Source organism: Arachis stenosperma, chromosome 8, assembly GCF_014773155.1.
Source record: "Arachis stenosperma cultivar V10309 chromosome 8, arast.V10309.gnm1.PFL2, whole genome shotgun sequence".
In the NCBI taxonomy this organism is placed as follows: Eukaryota; Viridiplantae; Streptophyta; class Magnoliopsida; order Fabales; family Fabaceae; genus Arachis; species Arachis stenosperma.
The window spans coordinates 11400812-11423433 of NC_080384.1; the positions used below are offsets into that span (position 1 = coordinate 11400812).

General features: G+C 35.2%; 2 pseudogenes; both read left to right on the forward strand.

The window, feature by feature from the left end:
- The first annotated feature begins 3379 nt into the window (after window positions 1–3379).
- Window positions 3380–8157, forward strand: LOC130945379 (pentatricopeptide repeat-containing protein At5g16420, mitochondrial-like; annotated as a pseudogene).
- Window positions 8158–15890: 7733 nt separating this feature from the next.
- Window positions 15891–18499, forward strand: LOC130945380 (pentatricopeptide repeat-containing protein At5g16420, mitochondrial-like; annotated as a pseudogene).
- The last annotated feature ends 4123 nt before the right edge of the window (window positions 18500–22622 follow it).

The window sequence follows — 22622 nt, forward strand, 5'->3', positions numbered from 1 at the left end:
TTGGTCTAGCTTGACTCACGTCTAGGGGTGGCAAGTGGGGAAGCCCGCTCCGCCCCGCCTAGTGAAGCGGTCCTAAAATCTCACCCCGCACTGCCTAACTGCCGGCTGGCGGGCTCTCCTATTTTTTTTTTTACTATTAACTATTAAATAATATATATAATTTTACAATTATTTTAATAAATTTATAATTTTTAAAAGTATAAAAAGATTATAATTATTATATTCACAAACATTAAAGTGTTTGTAATTATAAATATCTAATAAACATAATTATAAACTAAGTTTTCATCCAAAACATAATTATAAATATTGTCTCCAAAGTAAAATAAACACAATCTAAAACATAATTATAAATATTGTCTCCAAAACAAAATGAACATAATTCAAAACACTTAATTTTCATCTTCATTCTCTTGTAAATTGGGTGGGAGAAAGTTAGATTTTGATCCAAAAATTGTAAAAATACTCCCTTACCAAAAAAACACTAAACCCGAAGAAGAAGCCCGCCCTGCCCCGCCAAAACTCGCGGTTTAAGCGGTGCGGGTTAGGCGAGCTTTTGCTATTTGACGGTCCCCATTTTCCATCCCAACCCGCCTTTTTTGGCGGGTTATGTGGGCTGACCCTACTCACGTCTAGTCCTAGCTGATGTGGAATGTTAACTCACACACGTGACTGTTAAGTATTTACATATGTATTCTGGACAAATCAGTCCCCATAATGAAGTACAAAACAGTCTCGAAAAATTAAAAAAAGTCTTAAAATAATCCCTGAAAATTTTCAAAATAATCTCTTTAAATATTTTTAATTTTTGTCAAAAATCATCGTCTTATAGTATTTTTGTTAATAAAAATATAAAATATTATTAAAAATATACAATAAATAAAGAATACAAAAATTAATAAAATATATACTGAAATATAATTTTATTTATTAACACTAAAATGTCATCAGAAATTACATTATTTAATTATTAACATATGATATCTACATTGAAGTGTTGTAGAAACCATAGTAATAACAACTAAATTTAAGAGGTTATTGAATTTTGAAGGTCATTATTTATATACCTAACCTCCTAAAATATTGACACTAAATAAACTTAGAAAAATATTTCTATGTGAAAAAAATATTTTTTTTTAGCATAATTGCTAACTGTGATAACACAAACAGTTTTAACTCTAAGCCTACTTTGTGCAACATTACAACAACTAAATTCCAAAACTTTTTAAAGAATATAAACAGAACATTTAGGATTTGTTAAGTTAAGACATTTCTTTTTCAAGTATTGCAAAGTACGAGGAATTTCACATTGAAATTTTGTAAATCATTTATATTGATCTTGTGGTTGATCAACACATACAAATTTGACTTCATATATATGAATTGGTTCACATTGCATGCAAGTTCCAAAATATTGCGTTCATAAGCATTTGTACAAATATTTTTAATTGTTTATGTGAACAATTTATGTTAAATGAAAGTTTTTCCTATCTCTTTAAACAGCAATACTCATTCTCTTCTTTATCATTAAAGAATGATCATAGAATATGACACTTATAAATTACATTAAATTAATATTGTGTATGGTCAAAAATAAATATTGGTTTATTTATTTAAAAAATAAATTTTTTTTTGAAAAAATACTTTTTCAAAATAAAATACATAGAAAAATTTTATATATAAATAATTAAATTTGAGATAAATAGATCGAAAATGTTAGAAATTAAAATTTATTAATTTAGAAATAATTATATCTAAATAAATCGAAAGTACTATTTTTAAATTTTTTTTTCAGGGACTATTTTGATTTTTTTTTAAACTCTTTGAAGACTATTTTGTACTTCAATTTAGGGACTGATTTGTCTAAAATATATACATAGATATTTAACAGCCATGTGTATAAGTTAACGTTTCACATCAATAGTCACCATTAGTGATTAACGGAAAGGGACTGTATTGTTTGACAAAAATAAACGTTAAGAATTATTTTGTATATTTTAAAATTTAAGAAACTAAAATATTTGACTTAAAAACTGATTTGAGTAATTACTCTATTTTTTATTTCAAGATGTAAAAATGGAATTTTAAATCGCAAAAGTCATAAAGAGGATAACAAATTGAAAGAGAGTGAAATTTTAATGACTTTCATATTAAACATATTATAATGGGATCGAGTTATGCTATATAGGAAATCTTTTGTGTTTTGTGTTAAAAATAATTTATAAAAAATGAAAAATATAAAATACAGAACAATTGTCTTGTATACTATAAGGAAGAATTTAAGAAAAAGATGTACATAAAAATTTGTGTAAATATTATTTTTCAAAATGATCCTTTACTTAATGATCGTATCATTTTAAAAATGTTTTTAATCAATCTTAAAATATTTATCCTATACCAAATTATTATTATTATTATTATTATTATTATTATTATTATTATTATTATTATTATTATTATTATTATTATTATGGGTTTATTAATTAATTAATTGATCAATTTAATGCTCAACAATCCAACTTGTAATTGTTCGAACAGCACAGCGGAGAAAAACATTCCACCAAGTATAGTTAATGAGATCCACGCTAGTTTAGACGGGAGTGGTAAACAGTATGTTGGTATACATCTAATGAGAGGTGATGCAGTGCAAGATTCAGATTTAGAGGATGAGAATACAGTGGTGGAGGAAATTGGGTTGGAAGATGAAGGGTAGGGGTGAGCACGGATCGGTTTGGTTCGAATTCATGGTAAAACTAGAACCGAACTAATTAAAATATAATTGGTTTGGTTTGGTTTGAATTTGTATTTTTTTGTACATGTACCCGAACCAAACCAAACTGTTTAAGAACGGATTGGTTCGATTCGGGTAATTGGGTATTCGATGACTTTGAAATTCATAAAAAAAACCAAATTCTTATCTTAAAAATTCAACAAGTGCAATAAACATGTAACATCAATAGAAATAATCCAAACATATTAAACACCAAATACATTAAAAACTAAACTCATTAAAATCCAAAGATATTAATAGTGAATAATCTTTGTCTAATGGAAAAGTCATATATATTTTTTATTTTTTATTTAATTAATATATGATCGGGTTCGCGAGTTGGTTCGGGTTCCGCACCCCCAGAACCAATACCCGAACCAATCACTAACAAAGACCATCGGTTTGGATTGAGTTGAACCTGATTACCCGTTGGTTCCAGAACCAATTTAATTAGTTCGGTTCGGGTTCAGACAGGTAATCGGGTACCCGCTACCTGTGCTCACCCCTAATGAAGGGGCTGTAAAAAATTTGGAAGATTCGGGGGACTCATAGCAGGATGTTGACGGTGAAACTAATCAAGATGAGCACAGAGAAAGTTAGGATAAAGATATGGCTGAAAATAGAGCTGCTTGGGATCTGGCGGTCGAATCAGTAGCTGTTTTATATGACGAGGATGAGGACATTATGGCTATTCTTCAAGCTCAGAATGAAATATTGGCACACAAAAAAGGCAAGCAAAACAGAAAGAGAAAGCAAGAAGGAGCCGCCCCAAAGACCGGAATAAGGTGTGTAATAAAGTTTTTAAATGATCTTAGTTCGTGGAATACAAGGGGTTTAAGGGGTGTTGGAAAGTGAAAAATGGTAAAAATTTAAGTGTAAAAATAATGTGAATATGTTAGAATTGATAGAGATAAAGAAGGAGGTGATTACTAAGTTTAATGTAGTGCAAGTTTAGGGTAATGATGCGGTGGGTTTGGAATTTGTGGGATCGAAAGGTGCTTCTGGAGGTTTATTAATAATGGGGATGATATGATGTTTAGGTCGAGTAATTGTCGCAAAGAGGAAAGATGGTTGTGTTTAGAAGGGGAATTGACAAACAATAATTTTCAGTTGTGCGGTTTGCTTGGTGTATGGTGCGTATACAAGGGAAGAGAAGCTTGTTGCGTGGGAAGAGTTGAGTTTTTTTATCGAGAATATGTCAAATTTCTCTTTGTTACATGGGTGTCTTCAATGAGGTTGTGCAGTTGGAAGAAAGAAAAGGCGCTAATGTGTTAAGAGCAATATGGAACTAGTGGATATAGAGACCGTAAGTTTACGTGGTTCAGGAGTCAATCGTGCAGTCGATTTGATAGAATGATGGTGAGTTTGGTTTTATTGTTATCATTTAGAGCATTTGAGTAAAAAGGAATGACAGAATCTTCAGAAATAAAGAAACGGGTGTTGCAGGAGTAGTCAACAGGTCGATTAGGAGTTACAAAGAGTCGATTGATATTTGATCTTTTGGGTTGTTGATGACTTTAGTCAAAAAAATTAAAAATTAGTTTATTTCATGTGTTTAGTACTTTTTCGTTGATGCTCCACCTTATTGTATTGAGCTTTTTATTTCAAAAAAAAAATCCAACTTGTAATTATTGCTGGTATCTGCAGGTTTAAGAATAACATGAACATAGTTATATATTTGAGTGGTAACATAGATGTTGAATTTGTCGTCTAGTGGAAGTGAAAGGGATCACAGGAGTATGTAGCAGGCTTTGTCGTTGGAGGTTGTCTCCTATGAGTTGAGGTAGCCATGCATTCTCCATTTGTGCAGCACGTTCACGGTAGGTCGAGTGCAGATTGATACATGTGTCATGGAAGTGATTCAAGAGAGGATTCATATAACAGTTGATTCGGAGAGATATGACGTTTTGGTCAAGAAGGTTGGTCATGAAGCGTGTAACATGCAGTGTAAAGGGGTTCTTATTGATAACGAAAGCACCAACTGTGAGATCTTGAGCCATGATATAACAAATCTGAGTACAGTAAAGGGTACATGGCAGAGAAGGCAGCCGGACCCATCTAAGGCGGACGGCCATGATGAAGGGTTGATGATGGTGGTGCGACGGGGAGAGGAAGAGGATAAGGACAGATTAATAATTTCTGATGATATTTTGAATGAATGGGTTAAATGCAATACCGATCACAATTGCGGAAAACTAGGAACGTATCATACCGTTACTGGCATCAATCAAGGAATCCTTAATTTTAGAGGTAATTACGGTGATAGCTATGTGGCTGACTCGGACAGAACGGTTACTTGTAATTACCGTGCTGGGTGTTATGGGCTGGAAGGGGCTGATGGGCTGCAAATGGCTACTAGCAAAGGAAAACAAAAATGGAAGGTTGTCCTAAGGGCTGGGCCAAGGAAAAAAAATAGCGTGACAAGGGACTTTGGACCCGCTTTGGGCCGCACTCCTATGCCTGATGGACATGACCCGGTTTGGGAGGGGGGGTCCGAGACTTCGTCTTCCTCCTGCGCAGCAGCAAGGAGACCTGGTTGGGGCGAGCTCACTTGACGGGGTCGCTGACACCGGCGTCGGAGGCGGCAATGGTAGGGAACGAGGAAGGCGCCTGGGCCATGGTCAAGATGGCTGGGCCCGAACTGAGGGAGACGCTGGAGAGGGGGAAACTGACAGGGCTGGCGTTGTTGGCGAGGAAGCCACCTCACCAGGTTGGGTTGTCGAAGATGACACCAGTAGTGGTGTGGATCCGAGGTTGGTGGAAGGAGGGGTGATTGGAGAGGGGAATGATATTTTGATGGAGGGAGAATGGCAGCCGGCTATGGTCCCGGTGATTGATGCGACAACAGTATTCGAGGACCCAGACGGAAATGACATTGGGCTGGGGGTTAGTCGAGGGAATGCCCTGGCCCACAGTAGAGGTAGTGGGGATGTTGGACGGACTGTGGAACGTGGTGGAAGTCCCGGACCTGGGCAACGTGACTGTGACAAAGAGGGCGAGGTCAGTGACTCTCAATGCCTAGAGGACCAGATGTTGAAAAATAAACTGACCTGAGAGCTGGCAAAGGAATCAGTTGCTGTGTTTTACAATGAGGAAGATGACATAATGGCAATTCTTTAGGCACAGAATGAAGAAATAGCACTGAGGAGGAAATTGGCGAAACAAAAGGCAAAGATGAGGCGTTACAGACCCAAAACTAAAAAACATGTGTGTACTAATAGTTCTAAATGAATTTCAGTTCTTGGAATGTTAGGGGGTTACGGGATGACGGAAAGATGAGAATGGTGAAGGATTTAAAAAACAAACATAATTTGAGTATGGTAGGTTTGTGCATTGTAATTCAATCCAGCTATTTTTAATGGAAGTATAATTATGTTAATTGTCAACAAATTTGCAGCAAGTTTTTGCATATTTTGATGATTAATTACATTTAGTTTGTGATATTTTATATAAGATTTTAAATTTGAAAGATATTTTAGGATGTTTATTTATAATTTATTTATTATTTTATTATGGAACAATTTTTTCGGTTAGATCGGTTGGACTAGTGAACCAGTGACTAGTGCGGTTTGATGACTAGTCTGGTTTTCATTGGTCTCCACCAAACCCAACCTTCACTCACGGCAACAACTTCACCTGCGGAGCCGGACAGCGTTCATGCTTTAACCACTTCGTCTCCCTCGCCACCTCTGCTGTTGAAAATAACTTAGAATGAGCCATAAATTGCAGGTTATGAATATGTAACTAGGAAAAGGAGTTGCCAATTGCAGGCATGTCCCGTTCCACACACATCCTCCATCACTCCAACCCCTTCTTCACCTTTGCCGCAACCTTTGCCGCCATCACTGCTGCCGCCTCTCCTGCACCCACCACCCTCACGTCCTTCACCGTCACGCCCCCAGTGCACCTCTGGCCCCGCCGCCTCACTCCTAAAACCCTTGCCTCCTTTATTTCCCGCCAACACGATCCAAATCTCTCCCTCCAAATCTTCCACTACGCCCTAACCCACCACCCCAATAGCATCAACAACCACCTCGCCCACCACCCTATTCCCTTTAACGCCATCATTCTCAAGCTCTCCCGTGCCCGCCACTTCCCCCAAATCGATGCCATCCTCCGTGATTCCCGTATCACCGACGAACAACCGCTTATAACGGTTATTCGCGGGTATGGCCTTGCTGGCCGTCCAAAATTGGCACTCAGAACCTTCACGAGGATCGAATCTTTTGGGATTCAATCCTCCACGAAGGCCCTGAATGCCACGCTTAATGCCCTGGTTCAGTGCAAGCGCTATGATTTAGCACATTTTGTTTTTAAGAATTGTATGGCCAAATTTTGGGTTGTGCCCAATGTGGTTAGTTGCAATATTTTGCTGAAGGCTCTTTGTAAAGGGAACAATGTAGATGCAGCGGTTAGGATTTTGGATGAGATGCCTGCAATAGGTGTAGTGCCCAATGTGGTGAGTTACACTACTGTTTTAGGTGGGTATGCTTTGAGGGGTGACATGAGGGGTGCAAAGAGGGTTTTTATGGAGATTTTGGGGGAAAGGGTGGATATCTGATGCAACTACTTACATTGTCTTGGTGAGTAGGTTTTGTAGGCAAGGGATGTTTGTTGATGCAATTAAGGTGATGGATAAGATGGAGGAGAATGGGCTTGAGCCTAATGAGATTACTTATAGTGTTATGATTGAGGCGTATTGTAAGGGGAAAAAGTTCGGGGAGGCACTTAATGTGCTCGATGATATGCTTGGGAAGAATCACATGCCGAGTTCATCACTGTGTTGTAGGGTTGTTGATATGTTGTGTGAGGAATGGAATGTTGAGAACGCTTGTGAGGTTTGGAGGAAGCTCTTGAGGATGAATTGCAGCCGCGATGATGCTGTCACGGGTACTCTTGTTCATTGGCTGTGTAAGAAGGGGAAGGTGATTGAGGCAAGGAAGGCGCTTGATGAATTTGGGGGTGGTGCGGTTCCAAGTCTATTGACATATAACACATTGATTGCCGGAATGCGCGAGAGAGGGGAGCTCTGTGAGGCTGCTAGGTTGTGGGATGATATGGTAGAGAAGGGTCGCGTACCTAATTCATTTACTTATAATATGTTGATTAAAGGATTTTGTAAGGTTGGTAACGTGAAGGAGGGAATAAGGATTATAGAGGAGATGTTTGAAAGTAGATGTTTGCCTGACAAATCAACATACACGGTATTGATTGATGGGCTTTCCTGTGCAAGAGGGATGGTGGAAGAAATTAACAAGGTTGTTGCATTGGCTGTATCCGCTGGAGTTGATGATGACATGTGGGATATCTTTCTGGAATATGTTGTAAATAATTTAAATTTGAATGCAGCTGAATTTGATAGGATATTGTTAGAGAGTGTCTCATGAGGTGCAGTGAAAATCATGTTAAAGAAATTGCTGTTTAACCATGTTAGTGTAAACACATCAAGGTGCACTTTTCCCTCGGATCTTTCAACCGGAAATAGTTTATCCATTGTGAAGGTATGCTTCTACGTTGTATACTATCTAGTTAGTAAACTTGGAAATGTTAACCAATTGACAGGGGACCATTTCTTGGTGTATTTTGTCTAAAATCGAATTTGGTTCCGTCATAGCAACAGATTCATCTTGTTCTGCAAATTTATAGAAGGTTGGTTATCAAAATATGGTGAAGTTAGTGAGCAAGTAACCAACATGATTTGGTATTATAGTTAGGTAGCTGCTTTTCAGTGTTTTTAAATATGACATGAGCATCTTCATTAAATTGTTGGCCTTATAAGGGGGTTTCTTTTTGAGTGTCGAATACTGGGAATTCCTGGAACAAAAAAAAAATGATTCTTAATACACTTGGATGGCATGGACAAGGTATTCTTTCAGTTCTTCCACTTGGTGCTAGAATGTGTTAGCTATATTTTGCTGTGAGGTTGCAACTTGCAAGGTTGTTTGGAGAAATTTGTTAGGATCATTTGTAAGTATTGGGATGTCCTTCTAGATCCCTATGTTGAATTTCATTCTCGTAATTTATTTGGGAGATTTTAGGAGATGAAAGGAGTATAGGGTGCTATGAAGCTATGCCTCTTTGCGATAATGAAGGTGCATTTGATTGGTTTTCTATGCTCATTTACAAAATTTTTCACTTGGTTCATAAAAAAAGTTTTCTGATCATATTATTAGAGCGGTTGAGCTGTTCTTAGCTTTCGGCTAATTTTTATTTTTTGGGACATTTTGGCTTCTGTATTTTAAAAAGTTTTCTCCCTTTTTTTGTTGTAATCCTTTAACTAAAACACTCTTCTTCTTGCTTAATCTGTATATTACAATTTCTTTTTTACCATAAAATAAGAAAAAGACAGGAGAAGTATTAGTAATTTGAAACTTTAGTGAAGACATTCTATTGTTTGGTTCTATTTTTATGAATCTATACCATGTGTATAATTAATTCGCAATTCTGCATGCTTCATTTTTACTTGTCACAATTCATGTGCAATTGTGCATTATAGAGGATCGTTAATAATGCTTATATATATATACACACCAAATGATGGAGATAGACGATTTAAATAAGAGAAAATGTGAAAATAAGATCAGGTATAATTTGATCATTTTGATCAAATTTAAAATCTTTATAGACAGGAGCAATATGTGTGTGTGTGTGTGTGTGTGTGTGTGTGTGTGTGTGTGTGTTTCACCTCTTCTTTTCTTTTTGGTCTGGACCTCTCTTCTGTGTCAAGGTCTATTGGTAACATTTTTTGCCAAAGCCTAGGTGCACTCTTATATGGGCAGATAGGTTTCTCTTACACATTTCCACGGTCTGCTACTTGTTGCGCAAACTGCTTGTGTTCATGTTTTCCATTGCTACCCCCGTTTTAACTACCAAAAAAAAAAAACTGTTTCCCATTGCTACATGTGCTTCTCATACACTCTTCCATTGTGAATTATGCTTCCTATTCCATAATTTTTGTAAGAGTAATTACTCAAATCAGTCCCTAAAAGTTTTGAAATCAGACATTTTAGTCGCTTAAATTTTAAAATATACAAAACCGTTTTTAATATTTACTTACGTTAAACAATACAATCTCCCTTTGTTAGTCGCTAACGGTGACGACTAGGATTGGAAGTAAGTCAAGCTAGCTTATGAGCCAGCTTGAACTCGACTCATTAATAGCTTGATAAATTGAACTCGTGAGCTGATGAGTCGAGTTTAACCTTGAAATTGAGTTCGTAAATTAAATGAACTGAGTTTAAGCTTGGATAAGCTCATCTCATTAACTTGTGATTTGGCTCGATTATATATATATATGATCTTAATTATTTGAAATTTTATATTTATTTTCGTATATATTTTGATGTAGGATATAAATAAAAAAATTATAATTTATTGATAGATAGACAATATATAAAATTGATCTTTTTAAATATTTTTAAAATATATGTTATAATTTATTGATATAAAATTATAAATTATGTTCCTATTATTTGAACCAGCTCGTGAGATTTTGGTGAGCCGAGCTTGAGTTTAAGAAATAGGCTCGATTGTTAATGAGTCGAATCGTAAACCAAGCTCAATTTTCATGAGTCGAGTTTAAACTTGGTCTAGCTTGACTCACGTCTAGGGGTGGCAAGTGAGGAAGCCCGCTCCGCCCCGCCTAGTGAAGCGGTCTTAAAATCTCACCCTGCACTGCCTAACTGCTGGTTGGCGGGCTCTCCTATTTTTTTTTTACTATTAACTATTAAATAATATATATAATTTTACAATCATTTTAATAAATTTATAATTTTAAAAAGTATAAAAAGATTATAATTTTTATATTCACAAACATTAAAGTGTTTGTAATTATAAATATCTAATAAACATAATTATAAACTAAGTTTTCATCCAAAATATAATTATAAATATTGTCTCCAAAGTAAAATAAACATAATCCAAAACATAATTATAAATATTGTCTCCAAAACAAAATGAACATAATTCAAAACACTTAATTTTCATCTTCATTTTCTTGTCAGTTGGGTGGGAGAAAGTTAGATTTTGACCCAAAAATTGTAAAAATACTCCCTTACCAAAAAAATACTAAACTCGAAGGAGAAGCCTGCTCTGCCCCGCCAAAACACGCGGTTTAAGCGGTGCGGGTTAGGCGAGCTTTTGTTATTTGGCAGTCCCAATTTTCCATCCCAACCCACCTTTTTTGGCGGGTTATGTGGGCTGACCCTACTCACGTCTAGACCTAGCTGGTGTGAAATATTAACTCGCACACGTGACTGTTAAGTATTTACGTATGTATTATGGACAAATCAGTCCCGTAGTGAAGTACAAAACAGTCTCGAAAAATTAAAAAAAGTCTCAAAATAATCCCTGAAAATTTTCAAAATAATCTCTTTAAATATTTTTAATTTTTATCAAAAATCATCGTCTTATAATATTTTTGTTAATAAAAATATAAAATATTATTAAAAAATATACAATAAATAAAGAATACAAAAATTAATAAAATATATACTAAAATATAATTTTATTTATTAACAATAAAATGTCATCAGAAATTACATTATTTAATCATTAACATATGATATCTATATTGAAGTGTTGTAGAAATCATAATAATAACAACTAAATTTAAGAGGTTATTGAATTATGAAGGTCATTATTTATATACCTAACCTCCTAAGATATTGACCCTAAATAAACTTAGAAAAATATTCCTATGTGAAAAAATATTTTTTTTAACATAATTGCTAACTGTGATAGCACAAACAGTTTTAACTCTAAGCCTATTTTGTGCAACATTACAACAACTAAATTCTAAAACTTTTTAAAGAATATAAAGAGAACACTTAGGGTTTGTTAAGAGATTTCTTTTTCAAGTATTGCAAAGTACGAGGAGTTTCACATTGAAATTTTGTAAATCATTTACATTGATCTTGTCGTTGATCAACACATACAAATTTGACTTCATATATATGAATTGGTTCACATTGCATGCAAGTTCCAAAATATTGCGTTCATAAGCATTTGTACAAATATTTTTAATTGTTTATGTGAACAATTTATGTTAAATGAAAGTTTTCCTATCTCTTTAAACAGCAATACTCATTCTCTTTTTTATTATTAAAGAATGATCATAGAATATGACACTTATAAATTACATTAAATTAATATTGTGCATGGTCAAAAATAAATATTGGTTTATTTATTTCAAAAATAAATTTTTTTGAAAATATACTTTTTCAAAATTAATTTATAATTTATTTTGAAAATACATAGAAAAATTTTATATATAAATAATTAAATTTGAGATAAATAGATCGAAAATGTTAGAAATTAAAATTTATTAATTTAGAAATAATTATATCTAAATAAATCGAAAGTACTATTTTAAAATTTTTTAAAATTTTCAGGGACTGTTTTGATTTTTTTTAAACTCTTTGAAGATTATTTTGTATTTCAATTTAGGGACTGATTTGTCCAAAATACATACATAGATATTTAATGGTTATGTGTGTAAATTAACGTTTTACATCAACAGTCACCATTAATGACTAAAGAAAAGGGACTGTATTATTGTTTGACAAAAATAAACGTTAAGAATTATTTTGTGTATTTTAAAATTTAAGAAACTAAAATATTTGACTTAAAAACTGATTTAAATAATTACTCTATTTTTTATTTCAAGATGTAAAATGGAATTTTAAATCGCAAAAGTCATAAAGAGATAACAAATTGAAAAAGAGTGAAATTTTAATGACTTTCATATTAAACATATTATAATGGGATCGAGTTATGCTATATAGAAAATCTTTTGTGTTTTGTGTTAAAAATAATTGATAAAAAATGAAAAATATAAAATACAGAACAATTGTCTTGTATATTATAAGGAAGAATTTAAGAAAAAGATGTACATAAAAATTTATGTAAATATTATTTTTCAAAATGATCTTATACTTAATGATCGTATCATTTTAAAAATGTTTTTAATCAATCTTAAAATATTTATCCTATACCTAATTATTATTATTATTATTATTATTATTATTATTATTATTATTATGGGTTTATTAATTAATTAATTGATCAATTTAATGCTCAACAATCCAACTTGTAATTGTTCGAACAGCACAGCGGAGGAAAACATTCTACCAAGTATAGTTAATGAGATCCATGCTAGTTTAGAGGGGAGTGGTAAGCAGTATGTTGGCATACGTCTAATGAGAGGTGATGCAGTGCAGGATTCAGATTTAGAGGATGAGAATACAGTGGTGGAGAAAACTGGGTTGGAAGATGAAGGGTAGGGGTGAGTACGGATCGGTTTAGTTCGAATTCATGGTAAAACTAGAACCGAACTAATTAAAATATAATTGGTTCGGTTTGGTTTGGATTTGTGTTTTTTTGTACATGTACCCTAACCAAACCAAACTGTTTAAGAACGGATTGGTTCGGTTCAGGTAATTGGGTACCCGATGACTTTGAAATTCATAAAAAAAACCAAATTTTTATCTTAAAAATTCAACAAGTACAATAAACATGTAACATCAATAAAAATAATCCAAACATATTAAATACCAAATACATTAAAAACTAAACTCATTAAAATCCAAAGATATTGATAGTGAATAATCTTTGTCTAATGAAAAAGTAATTTATATATTTTTTATTTTTTTATTTAATTAATATATGATCGGGTTCGCGAGTTGGTTCGGGTTCCGCACCCCAGAACCGATACCCGAACCAATCACTAACAAAGACCATCGGTTTGGTTTGAGTTGAACCCGATTACCCGTTGGTTCTAGAACCAATTTAATTAGTTTGGTTCGGGTTCGGACAGGTAATCGGGTACCCGCTACCTGTGCTCACCCCTAATGAAGGGGCTGTAAAAAATTTGGAAGATTCGGGGGACTCAGAGCAGAATGTTGACGGTGAAACTAATCAAGATGAGCACAGAGAAAGTTAGGATAAAGATATGGCTGAAAATAGGGCTGCTTGGGATCTGACGGTCGAATCAGGAGCTGTTTTATATGACGAGGATGAGGACATTATAACTATTCTTCAAGCTCAGAATGGAGTATTGGCACAAAAAAAAGGCAAGCAAAACAGAAAGAGAAAGCAAGAAGGAGCCGCCCCAAAAACCGGAATAAGGTGTGTAATAGAATTTTTAAATGATCTTAGTTCGTGGAATACAAGGGGTTTAGGGGGTCTTGAAAAGTGAAAAATGGTAAAAATTTAAGTGTAAAAATAATGTGAATATGTTAGAATTGATAGAGATAAAGAAGGAGGTGATTACTAAGTTTAATGTAATGCAAGTTTGGGGTAATGATGCGGTGGGTTTGAAATTTTTGGGATCGAACGGTGCTTCTGGAGGTTTATTAATACTGGGGATGATATGATGTTTAGGTCGAGTAATTGTTGCAAAGAGGAGAGATGGTTGTGTTTAGACGGAGAATTGACAAAAAATAATTTTCAGTTGTGCGGTTTGCTTGGTGTATGGTGCATATACAAGGGAAGAGAAGCTTGTTGCGGGGGAAGAGTTGAGTTTTTTTATCGAAAATATGTCAAATTCCTCTTTGTTACATGGGTGTCTTCAATGAGGTTGTGCAGTTGGAAGAAAGAAAAAGTGCTCATGTGTAAAGAGCAATATGGAACTGGTGGATATAGAAACCGTAAGTTTACGTGGTTCAGGAGTCAATCGTACAGTCGATTTGATAGAATGATGGTGAGTTTGGTTTTATTGTTATCATTTAGAGCATTTGGGTAAAAAGGAATGACAGAATCTTCAGAAATAGAGAAACGGGTGTTGCAGGAGTAGTCAACAGGTCGATTAGGAGTTACAAAGAGTCGATTGATATTTGATCTTTTGGGTTGGTGATGACTTTAGTAAAAAAAATTAAAAATTAGTTTATTTCATGTGTTTAGTACTTTTTCGTTGATGCTCCACCTTATTGTATTGAGCTTTTTATTTCAAAAAAAAATCCAACTTGTAATTATTGTTGGTATCTGTAGGTTTAAGAATAACATGAACATAGTTATATATTTGAGTGGTAACATAGATGTTGAATTTGTCGTCTAGTGGAAGTGGAAGGGATCACAGGAGTATGTAGCAGGCTTTGTCGTCGGAGGTTGTCTCCTATGAGTTGAGGTAGCCATGCATTCTCCATTTGTGCAGCACGTTCATGGTAGGTCGAGTGCAGATTGATACATGTGTCATGGAAGTGATTCAAGAGAGGATTCATATAACAGTTGATTCGGAGAGATATGGCGTTTTGGTCAAGGAGGTTGGTCATGAAGCGTGTAACATGTAGTGTAAAGGGGTTCTTATTGATAACGAAAGCACCAACTGTGAGATCTTGAGCCATGATATAACAAATTCGAGTACAATAAAGGATACATGGCAGAGAAGGCAGCCGGGCCCATCTAAGGCGGACGGCCATGATGAAGGGTTGATGATGGTGGTGCGACGGGGAGAGGAAGAGGATAAGGGCAGATTAATAATTTCTGATGATATTTTGAATGAATGGGTTAAATGCAATACCGATCACAATTGCGGAAAACTAGGAACGTATTATACCGTTACTGGCATCAATCAAGGAATCCTTAATTTTAGAGGTGATTACGGTTATAGCTATGAGGCTGACTCGGACAGAACGGTTACTTGTAATTACCGTGCTGGGTGTTATGGGCTGGAAGGGGCTGATGGGCTGCAAAGGGCTACTAGCAAAGAAAAACAAAAGAAGAAGGTTGTCCTAAGGGCTGGGCCAAGGAAAAAAAAAAACAGCGTGACGAGGGACTTTGGACCCGCTTTGGGCTGCACTCCTATGCCTGATGGACATGACTCGGTTTGGGAGGGGAGTCCGAGACTTTGTCTTCCTCCTGCACAGCAGCAAGGAGACCTGGTTGGGGCGAGCTCACTTGACGGGGTTGCTGACACCGGCGTCGGAGGCGGCAACGGTAGGGAACGAGGAAGGCGCCTGGGCCATGGTCGGGATGGCTGGGCCCGAACTGAGGGAGACGCTGGAGAGGGGGAACTGACGGGGCTGGCATTGTTGGCGAGGAAGCCGCCTCACCAGGTTGGGTTGTCAAAGATGACACCAGTAGCGGTGTGGATCCGAGGTTGGTGGAAGGAGGGGTGATTGGAATGGGGAATGATATTCTGATGGAGGGCGAGTGGCAGCCGGCTATGGTCCCGGTGATTGATGCGACAGTAGTATTCGAGGACCCAGACGAAAATGACGTTGGGCTGGGGGTTAGTCGAGGGAATGACCTAGCCCACAATGGAGGTAGTGGGGATGTTGGACGGACTGTGGAACGTGGTGGAAGTCCCGGACTTGGGCAGCGTGACTGTGACAAAGAGGGCGAGGTCAGTGACTCTCAATGCCTAGAGGACCAGATGTTGGAAAATAAACTGACCTGGGAGCTGGCAAAGGAATTAGGTGTTGTGTTGTACAATGAGGAAGATGACATAATGGCAATTTTTCAGGCACTGAATGAAGAAATAGCACTGAGGAAGAAATTGGCGAAACAAAAGGCGAAGATGAGGCGTTACAGACCCAAAACTAAAAAACAGGTGTGTACTAATAGTTCTAAATGAATTTCAGTTCTTGGAATGTTAGGGGGTTATGGGGTGACGGAAAGATGAGAATAGTGAAGGATTTAAAAAACAAACCTAATTTGAGTATGGTAGGTTTGTGCATTGTAATTCAATCCAGCTCTTTTTAATGGAAGTATAATTATGTTAATTGTCAACAAATTTGCAGCAATTTTTTGCATATTTTGATGATTAATTACATTTAGTTGGTGATATTTTATATAGGGTTTTAAATTTGAAAGATATTTTAGGATATTTATTTATAATTTATTTATTATTTTATTATGGAACAATTTTTTTGGTTAGATCGGTTGGACCAGTGAACCAGTGACTAGTGCGGTTTGATGACTGATCTGGTTGTCATTGGTCTCCACCAAACCCAACCTTCACCCACGGCAACAACTTCACCTGCGGAGCCGGACAGCGTTCATGCTTTAACTACTACGTCTCTCTCACCACCTCTGCTGTTGAAAATAACTTAGAATGAGCCATAAATTGCAGGTTATGAATATGTAACTAGGAAAATGAGTTGCCAATTGCAGGCATGTCCCGTTCCATACACATCCTCCATCACTCTCACCCCTTCTTCACCTCTGCCGCAACCTCTGCCGCCATCACTGTTGCTGCCTCTCCTACACCCACCACTCTCATGTCCTTCACCGTCACTCCCCCAGTGCACCCTTGGCCCCGCCGCCTCACTCCTAAAACCCTTGCCTCCCTTATTTCCCGCCAACACGATCCAAATCTCTCCCTCCAAATCTTCCACTACGCCCTAACCCACCACCCCAATAGCATCAACAACCACCTCGCCCACTACCCTATTCCCTTCAACTCCATCATTCTCAAGCTCTCCCGTGCCCACCACTTCCCCCAAATCGATGCCATCCTTCGTGATTCCCGTATCACCGACGAACAACCGCTTATAACGGTTATTCACGGGTATGGCCTTGCTGGCCGCCCAAAATTGGCACTAAGGACCTTCACGAAGATCGAATCTTTTGGGATTCAACCCTCCACGAAGGCCCTGAACGCCACGCTTAATGCCCTGGTTCAGTGCAAGCGCTATGATTTAGCACATTTTGTTTTTAAGAATTGTATGGCCAAATTTAGGGTTGTGCTCAATGTGGTTAGTTGCAATATTTTACTGAAGGCTCTTTGTATAGGGAACAATGTAGATGCAGCGGTTAGGGTTTTGGATGAGATGCCTGCAATAGGTGTGGTGCCCAATGTGGTGAGTTGCACTACTGTTTTAGGTGGGTATGCTTTGAGGGAATGACATGAGGGGTGCAAAGAGGGTTTTTATGGAGATTTTGGGAAAAGGGTGGTTACCTAATGCAACTACTTACACTGTCTTGGTGAGTGGGTTTTGTAGGCAAGGGATGTTTGTTGATGCAATTAAGGTGATGGATGAGATGGAGGAGAATGGGCTTGAGCCTAATGAGGTTACTTATAGTGTTATGATTGTGGCGTATTGTAACGGGAAGAAGTCCGGGGAGGCACTTAATGTGCTGGACGATATGCTTGGGAAGAATCATGTGCCGAGTTCGGCACTGTGTTATAGGGTTGTTGATATGTTGTGCAAGGAAGGAAATGTTGAGAACACTTGTGAGGTTTGGAGGAAGCTCTTGAGGATGAATTGCAGCCGCGATGATGCTGTCATGGGTACTCTTGTTCATTGGCTGTGTAAGAAGGGGAAGATGATTGAGGCAAGGAAGGCGTTTGATGAATTTGGGGGTGGTGCGGTTCCAAGTCTATTGACATATAACACATTGATTGTCGGAATCTGCGAGAGAGGGGAGCTCTGTGAGGCTGTTAGGTTGTGGGATGATATGGTGGAGAAGGGTCGCGTACCTAATGCATTTACTTATAATATGTTGATTGAAGGAATTTGTAAGGTTGGTAACGTGAAGGAGGGAATAAGGATTATAGAAGAGATGTTTGAAAGTGGATGTTTGCCTGACAAATCAACATACACGATATTGATTGATGGGCTTTCTTGTGCAAGAGAGATGGTGGAAGAAACTAACAAGGTTGTTGCATTGGCTGTATCCGTTGGAGTTGATGATGACATGTGGGATATCTTCCTAAAATCTGTTGCAAATAATTTAAATTTGAATGCAGTTGAATTTGATAGGATATTGTTAGAGAGTGTCTCATGAGGTGCATTGAAAAGCATGTTAAAGAAATTGCTGTTTAACCATGTTAGTGTAAACACATCAAGGTGCACTTTTTTCTCGGATCTTTCAACCAGAAACAGTTTATCCATTGTGATGGTATGCTTCTACGTTGTATACTATCCAGTTAGTGAACTTGGAAATGTTAACCAATTGACAGTGGACCATTTCTTGGTGTATTTTGTCTAAAATCGGATTTGGTTCCGTCATAGCAGCAGATTCATCTTGTTCTACAAATTTATAGAAGGTTGGTTATCAAAATATGGTGAAGTTAGTGAGCAAGTAGCCAACATGATTTGGTATTATAGTTTAGGTAGCTGCTTCTCAGTGTTTCTAAATATGGCATGAGCATCTTCATTAAATTTTTGGCCTTATAAGGGTTTTCTTTTTGAGTGTGGAATACTGAAAATTCCTGGAACAAAAGAAAATGATTCTTAATACACTTGGATGGCATGGACAAGGTATTCTTTCGGTTCTTCCACTTGGTGCTAGAATGTGTTAGCTATATTTTGCTGTGAGGTTGCAACTTGCAAGGTTGTTTGGAGAAATTTGTTAGGATCATTTGTAAGTATTGGGATGTCCTTCTAGATGCCTATGTTGAATTTCATTCTCGTAATTTATTTGGAAGATTTTAGGAGATGAAAGGAGCATAGGGTGCTATGAAGCTATGCCTCTTTGCCATAATGAAGGTGCATTTGATTGGTTTTCTATGCTTATTTACAAAATTTTGCACTTGGTTCATAAAAAAAGTTTTTTGATCATATTATTAGAGTGGTTGAGCTGTTCTTAGCTTTCGGCTAATTTTTATTTTTTGGGACATTTGGGCTTCTGTATTTTAAAAAGTTTTCTTCTTTTTTTTGTTGTTGTAATCCTTCAACTAAAACACTCTTCTTCTTTCTTAATCTGTATATTACAATTTCTTTTTTACCATAAAATAAGAAAGAGACAGGAGAAGTATTAGTAATGTGAAACTTTAGTGAAGACATTCTATTGTTTGGTTCTATTTCAATGAATCTATACCATGTGTATAACTATATTCACGATTCTGCATGCTTCATTTTTACTTGTCACAATTCATGTGCAATTGTGCATCATAGAGGATCGTTAATAATGCTTATATATATACACACCAAATGATGGAGATAGATAATTTAAATAAGAAAAAATGACTGAAAATGTGAAAATATGATCAGGTATAATTTGATCATTTTGATCAAATTTAAAATCTTTATAGACAGGACCAATATATATATAGCAGATAAATGTCAAGAATGCTTAATTTTTTTTATTGTAGATGTATTAAAATATTACATTACAGTTTGATAAAATGACAGTTATTTCATCTTATTTGAGTAGAAATATGGTATGATTTTCTAATCACATCATTGCAATTTTCACCTCTCCTTTTTTTTTTTTTGGTCTGGACCTCTCTTCTGGGTCAAGGTCTATTGGTAACATTTTTTGTCAAAAGCTAGGTGCACTCTTATATGGGCAGATGGGTTTCTCTTACACATTTCCACGGTCCACTACTTGTTGCGCAACCTGCATGTGTTCATGTTTCCCATTGCTACCCCCGTTTTAACTATCAAAAAAACTGTTTCCCATTGCTACATGTGCTTCTCATACACTCTTCCATTGTGAATTATGCTTCCTATTCCATAATTTTCGTAAGAGTAATTATCCAAATCAGTTCCTAAGGTAGCGTTTGTTTTTGGAGACAGGACACAGAGACATGGACAATACATGTTTAAAATGTGTTTGGAAGGAGAGACATGGACACGAAACACATTGTCTCCGAGACAGTTTTTTATATTTTTGTGTCCACTCTTTTACGAAGGACAATGATGGACACGAAATTTGGAAGGGTGAACACGGACTTTTTTATAAATTTTGTTTTTCTTTTTATCCATAGATATTTTTTATTATTCCATTATTACCCCTTCTTATTTTTTCTATTGCGTTGTTGTCAGAGAGATACTTTCTTCTTCCTACTCTTTCTCTATCTCTGCCTTCTTTTTTTTTCAGGTACTCTCTTTTTTATACAATTTTTTATTGGGTTGGATAATTTCTTCCTTCTTATCATTTTTACTTCAATACCATTTTAATCTTGTATTATATTATTTGACTTGTAATAAAAATAATAACAAAAATAATTAATCTTAAAACTTTTGAAAGATAAATATTATCAAAGGTAAAATTGATCTTTTAAAATGCTAAAAAATAATCTATAAGTTGTAATTGATTTTATATAATTAAAAAAAATCAATTTTTAAATAAAAAAATTAATTTTCTAAATAAAAATAGATTTTTATGTGCAAAAACTATTTTTTCATGTAAAAAAGGATTTTTTTTAAAACTGGTTTTTTTACTTAAAATTAATTTGGCTTATTAACCTAAACAAATTTTTTTATTAATCAAACTCAAATTTATTTTTTTTATTAGTCTTAACTATATGTATTCTTACATATTAATAATAAATTTAAAAATAAAATAAATATATTTATAAATTTTATTTTAATATAAATACTATTATATATTTTTTTATTAAAATTTTTTGTCACTTCAAATATTTTTTTAAGTTCCGTCTGTACTCCTACGTACTCTCATTCTCTATTAAATTAGTCTGTATTTGATGTAAAAAATTTGGAATCACATGGCTATTTTAGTCATTTCATATAATATTTTAGTCTTATCCATGTGTATCCAAACATAACAATGGACATTACATTAGTGTCTTGTACATCGTATTCAAACACAATACACAAAGAATAATTTTTATTGTCTCGGTCCTATTGTCTCCGTCTCAGTGTTATGTTCTGTCCTGTCTCTAAAAATAAACACAACCTAAGAGTTTTGAAATCAGACATTTTAGTCGCTTAAATTTTAAAATACACAAAACAGTTTTTAATATTTACTTCCGTTAAACAATACAATCTCCCTTCTTTAGTCGCTAACGGTGACTGCTAGGATTGGAAGTAAGTCAAGCTATCTCATGAGCCAGCTCGAACTAGACTCATTAATAGTTTGATAAATTGAACTCGTGAGCTAATGAGTCGAGTTTAAGCTTGGAATTGAGTTTATAAATTAAATGAACCGAGCTTGAGCTTGGATAAGCTCAGCTCATTAACTCGTGAGCTGGCTCAATTTATATATATATATATATATATATATATATATATATATATATATATATATATATATATATATATATATATATATGATCTTAATTATTTGAAATTCTATATTTATTTTTGTATATATTTTGATGTAGGATATAAATAAAAAATTTATAATTTATTGATAGATAAACAATATATAAAATTGATCTTTTTAAATATTTTTAAAATATATAAGTTAGAATTTATTGATATAAAATTATAAATTATGTTCCTATTATTTGAACTAGCTCGTGAGCTCAAGCCATCTCGTGAGATTTTAGTGAGCCAAATTTGAGTTTAAGAAATAGGCTCGATTGTTAATGAGTCGAGTCGTAAGCCAAGCTCAATTTTCATGAGTCGAGTTTAAACTTGGTCTAACTTGACTCACGTCTAGGGGTGGCAAGTGGGGAAGCCCGCCCCGCCTAGTGAAACGGTCCTAAAATCTCACCCTGCGCTGCCTAACTGCCGGTTGGCGGGTTCTCCTATTTTTTTACTATTAACTATTAAATAATATATATAATTTTGCAATCATTTTATTAAATTTATAATTTTTAAAAGTATAAAAAGATTATAATTTTTATATTCACAAACATAAAGTGTTTGTAATTATAAATATCTAATAAACATAATTATAAACTAAGTTTTCATCCAAAGTATAATTATAAATATTATCTCTAAAGTAAAATAAACATAATCCAAAACATAATTATAAATATTGTCTCCAAAACAAAATGAACATAATTCAAAACACATAATTTTCATCTTCATTCTCTTGTAAGTTGGGTGGGAAAAAGTTGGATTTTGGCCCAAAAATTGTAAAAATACTCCCTTGGCAAAAAAACACTAAACCCGAAAGGGAAGCCCGCCCCGCCCCGCCAAAGCCCGCGGTTTAAGCGGTGCGGGTTTGGCGGGCTTTTGCTATTTGGCGGTCCCAATTTTCCATCTCGACC